Source organism: Notamacropus eugenii, chromosome 4 (genome assembly GCF_028372415.1).
Source record: "Notamacropus eugenii isolate mMacEug1 chromosome 4, mMacEug1.pri_v2, whole genome shotgun sequence".
NCBI classification, from domain to species: Eukaryota; Metazoa; Chordata; class Mammalia; order Diprotodontia; family Macropodidae; genus Notamacropus; species Notamacropus eugenii.
In genome coordinates this window covers 148,276,007-148,288,223 of record NC_092875.1, presented here as the reverse complement: position 1 = coordinate 148,288,223, position 12,217 = coordinate 148,276,007, and the positions used below count along the sequence as shown (strand labels likewise).

Sequence of the window (12,217 nt, the reverse complement as noted above, 5' to 3'; positions counted from 1 at the left end):
TTCTGACTCTCATCATCATCCCTTTCTCATCATTTCTGATGCTGAGCGAGATACATCAATACACACTAAGTGCCTGAGGCTCAGATATTGGATCAAGTCCTAGTAGTAAGAGGACAACAGTTTGGGTGCTTGATGTTTATGGGAGTATGATTATCTCACTCTTTCCAAGCTAGCTTGGTGGTAATGTACAGTTACATTGAAATTGACTACTGAGAGAAATGATTATTAATAACCAATGATTTGGGGAGATTCAGAGTTCTGGATTTTTTTTCTATAGTCCTCATTTCAAAGTTTAGCCTCTGGAAGGGCATGGAATTAACTCTCCTCTTTGTTCAGATCCCACCCAACCTTACAAGGAATTTAATCCCACAGTGTTCTACTCAGATGAATTCTTTGATTAGATTGCCTGAGGCTAGGGGTAATTTAGAAGTAAGTGACACAATCAAAGTTCATTAGAATAAATCTAGCACCAATCAGATGATTTCCACCCTCAGGAACACCCCTTTTCCAAGGGTATATAAACTGTGAACACACTGCCATGACAGTTCTTGGCATTCCAGAGTGCCACTGACCTCTTTTATTAAAATGCTAGCATTATTAATAAGATGACTAATTACCCAGAGATTATGTCTCTTGAACTTTTTTTAAAAGTCACACTATTTTCCTCTTTCCAATGAGCTGCTTTGCTGGGATTCTAGCTCAAAGGTGATGGAAAGTTGTAGCAATGTTTTCATTTTCTGTTGCTGCATGATTCATGTTCCTTATTGTGTGTCTATCCTCATGGCTCTGGACTTCATAAGCATTCATAGGTTCAATAATAATTTCTATGCAAATGACTCCCAGATCTATATATCCAGTCCTAGTCTCTGTCCTGAGGTCTGATCCAATATCACCAATTTTCCTGCTCAACAATTTCCCCTCCCAAATTCAACAATTCTAAATCAACAGTCATTCATTTTCCTCCAAACACACTGCTTTCCCTAATTTTTCCATCTATGCAGAAAGTACCACCTCCTTTCCAGTCATCCATGTCTATAGTCTGATTCCTGCTTGATTCCTCACTCCCCCTTACCCTCCTTATCCAACCAGATAAACCAAACCAGTTTATCCAACCTTCACATCTCTCATATCTGTCCTTTCTTCTCTCTCCCCTAGTTCAGACTCTCATCATCATCCCTTAACTGGGCTAGACCAATAGCTTCTGAATTGTTCTCCAAGCCTCAAGTCACTTTCCCCTCAAATCCATCTAATACACAGCTATCAAAGTGATATTCCTAAAGCACAGGTTGGAATATGTTACTCCTCTGGTCAAGATCTAATTAACTTCCTGCTTCCTCTAGGAGCAAGCTAAACCCCTCAACTAGGCATTTGCCTCCTCCTCACAATCTAGTGGCAGCCTCCTTTTCCAGGCTTATTTGCATTATTCCCCTTTACAAATTCTATTTGTTATTCCTTATATATGACTTTCTATCTCTTCTCCATTCATTTCCCCTACGGCTGGAATGCACTCACCTTCTCTTAGAATCAATAGTTTCTTTTATTTCCTTTAAAACACATTTAATTGTTAATTAGCCATTTGATCAGTTGATTTACATAAATTATCCAAAAATGCTAAATGAAAAAAGCTATATTCTTAAAGGAAAATCCATATCTATAGTCTCAAAGTAGTTAAATATAATTCAATTAAAAGTTGGCTTTTAAAACGAAATTCTGTAGTACCAGGATGAAAAGGAAATACAAAGAAACAGGCTTCTTAAGAATAGTAAAAGTATTCAGTTGTCGGCCAATTAATGGGAGCCAAAATGATTTGGGTTTCAGGCAAGATCCTTAAGAAAGAAATCTAGCCTGTAAACTGAAAGATATCTTGTGAGATTTTTCTTTGAGTGGAGTACTGGCAGGTATGATACCCCAAGTGGACAGAGGGAAGGGAAGGAGGGAAGAAAGAAAAAAACCTTAACCTCAAATCACTATGGCTCTTATTGATTGGCATACAAGAAGTCCCAGCCCAAGAACTTCTTGATCTCTGTTTGGACCCTGATTGGCTCAGAATAAGTGTAAATGGCAATTGTTTCTGTTTTGGCCCAAACCTCCCCCACCCCCCAGGGTCTTTCCCTCCCAGATTGAATTTTTTTAACTTGGTAAAAGAGGCCATTCTCTGCCTCATTTCTTACATAGCTTTAATGACTGATTGGGTGTTTAGTCAAACTGAAATCTGTTAAAGACCTTAGTTTAAAAAGGCCATTGTATCCAGGGCCATTTCCAGTGACCTGATCTATATCTGGCCACTGGAGCCAGATGGCTCTGGAGGAAAAAGTGAGGCTGGTCACTTTGCATAGCCCTGCCTCATTTAAATCCAGTTCACTTGCTTGTCATGGCATCACCTCCCTGATGTCATGGTCTTCTTCAAGAATGTAGGACAAACCCCAACTACAACCACAAAAGTATGCAGTGAATTTAAAAGTCCTCAAAGTAAAGCAAAATTCAAACTTTTTCAATCATATTCTGAAAACCTAACATGTTGATTTGCTTGTTGACTCTTGCCCCACCTAATTGTTTTCAGCTTTGTTGATCAACTTCTCTGTTCCACATTTGATTTCACAAGGTTGATTAAGTTTAGCCTGGCAAATCTTCTGCCAGTTTCTCTGTTCGTGGTCACTGGAGAGGATCTCACATTTCCAATTATATTTCGTTTTAATTTCTTCCTGTGCTTTGATTGCTGCTTGAGCATCCTCTGGAGTTTTAAAGCTAGCATGGCATTCTGTATCTCCTCGACATAAACAACTTCAGATATCACTGCCAAGGTTGCCTAGAGGTGCTTCCTGCTAGTGTGGGGGTGGGGGGCTGGGGCTGGGGTCCATGCTAATAATCTTCACAATCAATCCACTCACAAACTAGGTCCCATTGTGTTAACCTTCTCCTGAGGCTGACAGTCTTCAGTATTTGCATGGTTGCTTTTCAGAGTCTGTGTCCATCTGCCCTAAATTCTCAGGTTTTATTTAGGATATTAAAAAAAAGAAGAAGAAGAAGAAGAAGCCATACTGGCTTTCTGCAGAGCCAAATACTCTTGGGTTTTTGTTTTCAATTCCATCTATTCACTCTTGGATAGTGAGCCCAAATGGTATGACCTCCTATCTCCTATCTCCTGTCTCTTTATGCTTCTTCTGTTTTCTTTTTGATTTTAAAAGGGATACATCTTTCCTATCTCTAGGATCTTTGTTCTCCTCAGTAGAGACTTCTAAGTCCTTATAATCCTTTGGCATTTCAGCTTTTGAATGCTCATCTTTAGTACGTTCTTCCTTCAGAGAGCTTTTCTCCAGAATTATTTCTCTGCCCTTCCCTCCTCTGGCTTCTTAAGGTAACCCTAACACTTCCGATCCTTCCTTTTTTTTCTTCTCCTTGCAGGGTGGCCTTTAGATATCTGAGCTACCCACTTCTGAGCCCTCCAATGTTGTTCTGCGCCTTTTAAGCTTGCTTAAATGTTAGAACTGTTCGTCGGTGCTGTCTGTAGTTGTTTCCTTGGTCTGCACTGCTACCTGAACAACTTTCCTTTTTTATTTTGTTTATACATGATGAACTTCACAAACTAGTGTTGGTTATTACTACTAACATGTTCTCAGCTTTTTTGATGGGATTTAGTTAGATATAGGACAGGTCCCTAGCTGGCTATTACTTTTGTATATTTGATGTCCTTCAGACTACTGTGTATAAAGATAAAATGACTGCTTTTTTTTTTTTTTAAATAAGATTATCAAGATGTAACCTCAGCTTCTATAAATTTACTGAAAGCATGTTTGGGACAACTTTAGGAGCACGTAGGATGACAGGCATGACATGTATCTCATCTTTTTCCCAGATGAGTTTAATTTCTTCTGTCAGATCTATATATTTTGAAAGTTTTCGATTTCATGCAGTTTGAAGATTATCAGTGTTTTATGTGGTAGTATATATTAAAAGTCTTATTCTTAAATTATTATGACACCCTCTTTAATAATTTCTGATGGGAATGATCTGATCCTGAATCACTAGTATAAGAGCCTCTGTCGTTATAAATACATCAGTTAATTATTAAAGCTTCTTTGATCAGTGAGTAAGAAAACTTAAAAGAGAGAATTCAAATTAATTAGAATTGGTGTCAAGTTCCAACCTTTATTTTACCTTCTTTTCCTTGCATATTCCTCTCTTTGTAGTAAGCACTCACTCACCAGTTTATTTTTATCTGATTACAAAATTCATTATGAAAGTATAGAGAGTAAATAAACAAGGCTTGAGTAGAGTGCAGAAACATCAGAAGGTAGAGATACCTATTGCCAGGCAATAATAACACAAGGAAGTGAGAGTGGAGAGTGTATAACTTTACCATATTCCCACAGCGTGGCACATAGAATATACTAAGCAGGCAGATCACTCTTTAAGTGAATAAGATAAGGCTCCAACTGCTTATAATTAGATTCATTCTGGGGTAGCAGAAACCTTCCTTGCCACCAGCTCATCACTAATGCATGTCTGCCCTGTCTCTCTCCTCTCCTAGGAGAGCAAAAAATCCCAGGCTTCTCTTGTCCCATAAGGCATGATCCTTTAATCCCTCATTCCAACTGAGAAAAACTATTTTTTATCCTATGCATCCAGCATCGGATCTAGCCAGGCACTACTAGGCAGGGCCACAGGGACTGGTGTCTTTAATCAATCCCTGTCCTTTACCTACTTTCGTGGTTTGCCCTGGGTTCATTGCTCTGAGGTTCCATATTCCCTCAGTAGAAGAACTCGGCTCTCAGTGTTTCCATTCCATTTTGACTCTGCTATAAGGAGACCTTGCCAATATGGGAGAGAGGAGTTGGGAGGGAGGTAAGAAGGTACCTTTGGTACAAACTGGAAGCAGAAACCACCTTAATCTCACACTGGAAGTACAGGCAATGCTTTATTGCTAAGTAATAAGAATTCATAAGAATAATTCCAATCAGTCGAGAAACAAATACTCAAATTTCACTAGGATGTTTGCAACAGAACTGTTCATTGGTTATTTTTACATTTCGCCACCACTGTATAGCCTCCATCATAGTGTTCTTCCTTTCAGTGGTTTCTCTTGTCTTGTCCAGTCTGCTGCAGCAGCAACTGCAACCACTTCTGCTCTGTAAGCAATATCCCACTGCTCAGATGCCCACAGTGGGGAACAGGGAGGGTAGGAAAACACCGGATGTCTTTTGAGATCTTAACAAGGCCCTATACCAAAAGAAAGAAGGTACAAACAGCAAGTGGTTTTCATGTCAGACAGTGGACTCTCTAGGAGGCCTTGTGCTTATGAGACCAGACCCTATGTGGAATAAGGACTTCCCCCCTCTGCTTCATGAACACAACCAGAGCTCAGAGAATGATCCTTACACCTCAAGACTGGCAGGAAGAAGTTGGCCTGAGGACTTCCTTTTTAATTTATTCATAGAATTCTGGCTTGGTGACCAGTTAAGTATCATTATGACTGATAGTTCATAAACCATAAGTGCTATTACTATCCCTATTATATAAATGAGGAAACTGAGGAAGACTTGCCCAGAGTCATGCAGTCAGTAATTGTCTCAAGCCATATTTGAACTCAGGTCTTCCTGAATCCAGGTCCAGAATTCTATCCACTCCTCCTCTAGCTGCCAAGAATTCTGGGCCCGTAGCTGGTACCATAAAATGAAGGTGTAGCAATTGCTCTGCTGTCTCTCATGTTAAGCAAATCATCATGATGGTTTAGAAGAGAGTCATCCTGCCATTCTATCCTACTCCATCCTCTTTCTTTTGAGTTTTAGAAGCAACTGTCTTACTCTGATGGAGGAACTAGTCCAATAAGTGATATCCTCGGAGCCCAATTTGCTAGTGTCTCAAAATTCCTCACAGATCTTCACAGCTCCATTATGATGGCTGGCATTCCCCAACTCCGCTATCCCTTCCCCAAATGTGTGGACAATTGGTTTGACCTTGAGCAAGGTGATTAGTCATTAATATTATTGTTATCCTGGAGAAAAAGAAAGGGAGTGTTATTTAGAGATGAGAAAAAAGACTATTTAGCTATATTTTCCAGGAAAGCAAAAAAGCTGTATTTTGATGAAAGATTATATAATAACCAAAATAAATATATTATATCAAAATACGTGTGTACTAAGTTATTGATATAACCATTCTGAGAAGAAAAGGCAAAAAAGAAATTAATCCATTTTCTTCATGAAAAATAAATTTTAATAGTGTTGCAGTAAAAATCTACAATAAAGAGTAACTGAGGCACAAAAGTCCAAGCAAAATCTGTTTATTAGCAAGGCTGGAAAATGCCAGTAATAGAAAGGAGCAGAACTAGGACAACTTTATACACAGCCACAACCACAGTGTGCGAGGATTTTTTCTGGTAGACTTAGAACTTCATTGCAATGCAAGGACTTAAAAAAATTCCCAGTGGTCTCTTGAGGCAAAATGCCTTCCACATCCAGAGAAAGAACTGTGGAATTTGATCACAGAATGTAGCAGATCATTTCCTTTTGTATTACGTTTTGTTTTGTTTTATGATTTCTCCCAGTCATTTTAATTCTTCTATGCAATATAACTAATGTATTTAATAGGAATGTATGTGTAGAACCTATATAAAACTGTATGCCATCTCAGGGAAGTAGGGAGGAGGTAGGGGGGAAGGAGGGACAGGGAGGGGAAAAAAAGTCAAAGTTATATGGAAGTGATTGTAGAACACCGAAAACAAATAAAATAATAATAAAAAAAAAATGCCAATAATGGAAGTCAGTGGACTCTCATTGACCAAAGACACATCTTACAGTCAGAGCCACCTTTTAGGAAGTTTGGTTATGTAAATATATAAGGTCTACTGGTGCCAACTAAACTCAAACTGTGATTGATCCATAATTATTCTGACTTACAAAAGAGGCGGTCTCCAGAATTCATAGTAACAAGGAAAATACAGAGTTGAACAACATCTTCTATGAAGTCCCCAACCAGATACTACCACCCCCTCCACTTCCTTTATCAAAGACCCAGTTCTAGAAAAAATACCTCCTGAAGAGCTTAAATCATCCTCCATCCATCTGCTTTATCTTTCTCAAGAGGTAGGTCCAGTCTCAGTTGTGTTCACAGTTTTTACAAACTTTTCCACCAAATCCTATACAAAAGAAATTCAAATCAAAGTCTTAGAAGTTGGTTACAATGATTACTAACACTCTTAACTATTAATCAATCAATAATGAACAATCAGTTTCACAATAGCCAGCTGTGAAATTAGTAAGTGAAATTTCTAAATTTCACAAAACTATCTGGATCTTTTTCAAGTTCCATATTTTAAAGACTGAAAAATTTTAAGTTCAAAATTCTAGTATGGACAGTCCCCCACTGACAAAAGCTATAGCCCCTCCATGCCATAGTAGGTAGTATCACAGGTTGCTGACATTAAAGGAAAAAAACGTTACATGGTAGAAATTCTTCTGATGAATTCTCCCTCTCTATACTTAACTAGGCTCATCCTTAGGTATCAGATACAGAAAGTCTATCAGTAGAACTATAATTGAAGTCTTTCTAGCATTGTAGGACCTAATCCAATTCAATCCAACAAGCTTTTCTTAAGTACCTACTATGAGTAGGGCACTAGGAATACAACCCCTCCCCAAAAGAAGTCATGCCTTCCTTCCAGGTGCTTACATTCTATTGGGGGATTTTGATCTCAGTCCTTTCTCCCCTCCTCCCCCATAGCCTTTTAGAACTTAAGTATACTTTCACTCCAGGATATGATGAATGCTAGTGGAGGAGATAAAATGAAGGTCAAAATAAACCCAAGTTTTGACATATTTATAAAAAGCTGAAGTAATAAAACCCAGTCCTTAATACTTTTTCTATTTTTAAGTATAGAATTTATATTATGGTCATTTTACAGATATATCACAGTTCATACTGCAATGTATTTTTATTGCATTATTTATATAATCCAACTATCCTATTTGCTTATTAAAAAATAAAGACAGTAAAGATAATAAAAAAGAAAAACATTCTAGGTAGAAACAGTTTTCTCCACATGGCATATATTTTCCCATTTACCAATTTTCCATTGCATCACTATCACTGGGGAAAATTGCATAAAAACAGGGTTAAGTTTGGACAAACAAGACTGCTGTGAAGTGATTGTGAGGTTACAAAACAATTATGATCTCAGGTGGGGAATAAGAAGGCCACCAGCTTTGAAAAAAACAAATACTCCATTTTCATGGAAGAGCTCCCCAGTGAGAAAAAGAGGTTCAGTTGTTACATGCTAAAGGAAATGTCGTTTGAAAATGTTTGCAGGTGTCCATGAAGTTCCAAGAATCGTTTTAAAGTAGAGCAGAAATAGTAAGAGTTAAAGAAATCTCCTGAATTAATACCAAGAAGCTGCCATCAGAATTAATTCAGAAATGAGTTGCTAGAATAGAAAAATGTGATGACAAATCCAAAGTGAGAGAAAATAGATCTGCAACACTGGAGGAGAATATACCAAAGCACATAGCAGACCCTCCAACTCAATCCAATCCAATCTAACCTAATGAGCTTTTAATAATCACCTACCATCTTCAAGGAACTAGAAATACCAAGGCAGAACAAAAGACAGTCCTTGTGATGATATTCATAAGATCAAAGGCTTAGGACTGGAAGGGACCTCATAGACTATCTTTCAAGTCCAACCCTTCATTTTACAGAGTAAGAAACTGAGGTCAAGGGAGAGTAAGGAACCTATCCAAAGTCACACAGGTGGTGACAGAGGGTCAACTTGGACTCAAGTCCTCCAATTCCACAGTTAACACTCTTCACTGGCCCTCATTGTCCTCAAGGAGCTCATTTCACCCAATAGATACAGGTTGCTTCAAAATACATGGATTTGTGAAGGAGCTTGCAGAAATCTCTATTTTTGCAAATGCAAAAAGGAATGATTTATCTTTGGTCTTCAAAAGATTAATGGAAACTGAACTCATTGATGTGAATTTTCCCATTCTCTCATCCAGAGCAATCATTGACCATGGGTGTTTTTAGAAGATCTATCCAACATGATGGATTTCTTCATCTTGCTCTTTTAATACAGTTCCCTTAGACCTTTATGCTATGTTAAAACAAACACAGTCCAAAACTTTTAAACATTCTTCACACTCCTGAGCCAAAGTAATGAAAATTCACTTTGAGAAGCCCAATTTCAGAGGCAAAATTAATCAAATAAAGTTGACACTTTATTGTCTTGTAAGACATTTTATAGTAGGTCAATTTCTATGATACCTTTAGAAAAGAAGTAATGAAAGATCTGGAAACAAAATAGATACCTATCCATTGAGTAATGGATGAACAAACACATTGGATTACATGAATGCAATGGAATATTATTGTCTTTGAGAAATGATGAGTGTGAAATAGAAATATGAATAGAAAGATGCCCATGGGTTAATTTATTTGAACTGATACAAAGTAAGAACCAGGAAGAGAACATACACAATGGCTACAACAATGGAAACGAGGAAAAAATAACAGCAAAACAACTGAATCTGAATGCTATGAAATTATTCTGATCAAGCTAGGCCCCCAAAAGATGTGAGAAGGCACCTCATCCCCTCTCTTTTCCTAGGTGGTGGACTATGGCTGCAGAACACTGAATGTACCTTCAACTTTGATGGCCATGCTTTTTAGTTTTGTTTAACTACTTCTTTTGCCTTTCTTTTTAATTCTTTGTTCGTTGGGATGGCTCTCTAGGTGATTAAAAATAATAATAATATTGAAAAATGAAATGATATTAAAAATGAAAGATATTAAATACATTTTTTAAAAATTGGAGTGCTGAATTTACTGGGGAAAAAAGAACACATGAAAGGGCTCTTTTAAAATGGGGATGGCCCAAAGCAAAGCAGATTTTTAAAGTATTGGTGTTTTCACAGTTTCATGATGTTTGAACTTAATTCTTTACATCTGGCTTGTCTCTTCTCCTTCCCTGGCAGCGTCCATGACCTAAAAATCTGCTGGCTGCTGGTCCTCCCTCCAGGCTCATGCCAGGCTGGTTTGCCTGGCATCCAGAGCAGCTCAGTCTACTTGTTAATTAACCAGTCTGTAACTTGACCTTGTGATTTAAAAATAGCTTCAAAACGGGACCAGCCTTGTCTCAGAACCTTCCAGGGCATCACCTCGTGGGTTTAGTACCACTGACACAGCTGCTCAAGTAGAGCTAAACTTTTTGTAACCCCCACCAGCACTTTCTGTCTTCCAGAGCTTGCTGAGATTTATTGAAAAGGTTTTAGAGCTCTCCTTAGGACCATGTTTAGGCAAAGGACTTTCCATTTTAACTGTAAGCTCCAGTCTTCCCCTCCTCCCTTCTCTCCCAGTTCCCTAATTCCCTCCACTTCTGAGCCCTAAGTAAGGCTGTGCTGATAAATGTTTAACAAGTGGCTTCCTGAAGAAAAAAAAAAGGAGTACTTTTAAGTTTAATCTGTATTAATAATATTTTCTCCATCACTTTCTTGAGTCCACACAATCAGCAAAACAACAAATCAAACTGTAATTTGTATGCTTTGCAGATTTCTGAGGTTTAGATGCTTATGCTGAAAATTTAACAGTCTGCTCTTTCTAGACAGTGCAAGCTGTCTCCAGCACATCCCTGACCCTAAACATTGGGTGGGGGGCAGTGAGGATGTCAAGTCGAGATGTACTTCTGCTAGTGGAGTCTGAGCAGCACCCCCATCATCATGTGGTAGAATCCCAAAGTTCCCTGGTCTTAATCTGTGTGTGGTCCTGGAGCTGAGAGAAAGCCCCAGCAAACTGCTCAGCTGAAGGCCCACTCCTGCCAGCCAGCTCTTACAGGAAGATTTGGAAGCCAAGAAAGAAATCGTAGACCTTCCCACACGGCCCCCCAGCCTGCTTGCCTCTCTGGGGACACCATCTACTTTTCTTCCTCCTGCTGCCCCAAACTTCCTCCCAATCGGGGCCACATTAAGGTCAGGGCTCAAAGGGAAGTTCTTGTCTACATCTGCCTCTTGGTAGGAAGGAGGCAGCTAGCCCAGTGGAGATCTGGTTTTTCTCTGCCCCCCAGCCCAAGGAGGCTCTGTCACCTCTGGCAAGGGAGATTGTGCAGGTTTCTGCTTGTTGGAACAGGCCTCGAGGCAGCTGGGCATTCCCAGCTGCCACCTCCCACATTCAGGCGAGGTAGGGGCAGAAATGGGTGTGCTGTTAACTGGTGGATAAGAATAAGCAGAAGAAAAGAAACCCAAGGCAGTTGTTTTGTGCGAGCAAAGCATAATGCCACAATGAAGCTATGCCTAAAATATTCTCTCTGAGAACTCCAGTCTGGCTCCAGGCTGTTACTTCCTCCCTGCCCCCCACAGTTTAAGTTTAAATACACAACTTCTCCCTAGTTTCACTTTTATCTACCATGTGGAGAAGACTAATCTCCCCAGGCTGAAAATATTTTCTCTCACTCCACAAATTTTCCAGGAGCACTTGGTTTGAATCTCTTTGTCCCCTACATTTTGCTTTCTATTGACTTATCTGTGTATGTACCATATACCCTAGTACAATGTGAATTCTTTGCAGACAGAGATGTTTGGGTTTTGTTTTCCATCTTTGAGTCCCTAGCACAATGTCTTTCACATAGATAACATTTAATAATGACTGTTGTAATTTATCCTGAATGACCTTGTATTGAAGGCAAGGATTTTCTGGTTTTGCTTTCGTATTCCTAGCACATTATCAAACTCATGTAAGGTGCTTAAAATATTTGTTTTATTGAATTCAGTGGTTTTCCTCATCATCCTGCCAGCTCTGGTGCCCTTAAACATGCAGGCCTCATGTATTTCATCTGCAGAGTCTACTCATTTTGGAGTAAACCTTTCTTCATATCACATCAAAAGCACCTGTCCTGTCCCTCAGGACCCTACGCCTTCCTAGATGATTAAAGTGGTCCTGCTTCATCATATACAGCTGTTGTTTTTTTGTCCTTCGTTTTTGAAGTGGGCCAATGACATCACAGGTGATGTCTTGACTTGCTCATGAGTTGGTTTTTACGTAAAACAGAGTGACACAAGTCCTCAATCTTACTCTGTCTTCCATAGTCATGAGATTCCTTTGTCAGGATAAAAGTTAAGATGACTGGCCATGTCCTGGGATGCAGTGGATGACCTTGTTGTCTTCAATGTCTGAGCTCTAAGCATTCCACAGCACCTGCTTCTGCTGCCTTAATGGCCATTGGGACAAA

General features: G+C 39.1%; 1 pseudogene; it reads right to left on the bottom strand.

Annotated features, from left to right (window-relative positions):
- Positions 1 to 2,491: 2,491 nt before the first annotated feature.
- Positions 2,492 to 11,160, bottom strand: LOC140502356 (la-related protein 7-like; annotated as a pseudogene).
- Positions 11,161 to 12,217: the final 1,057 nt, after the last annotated feature.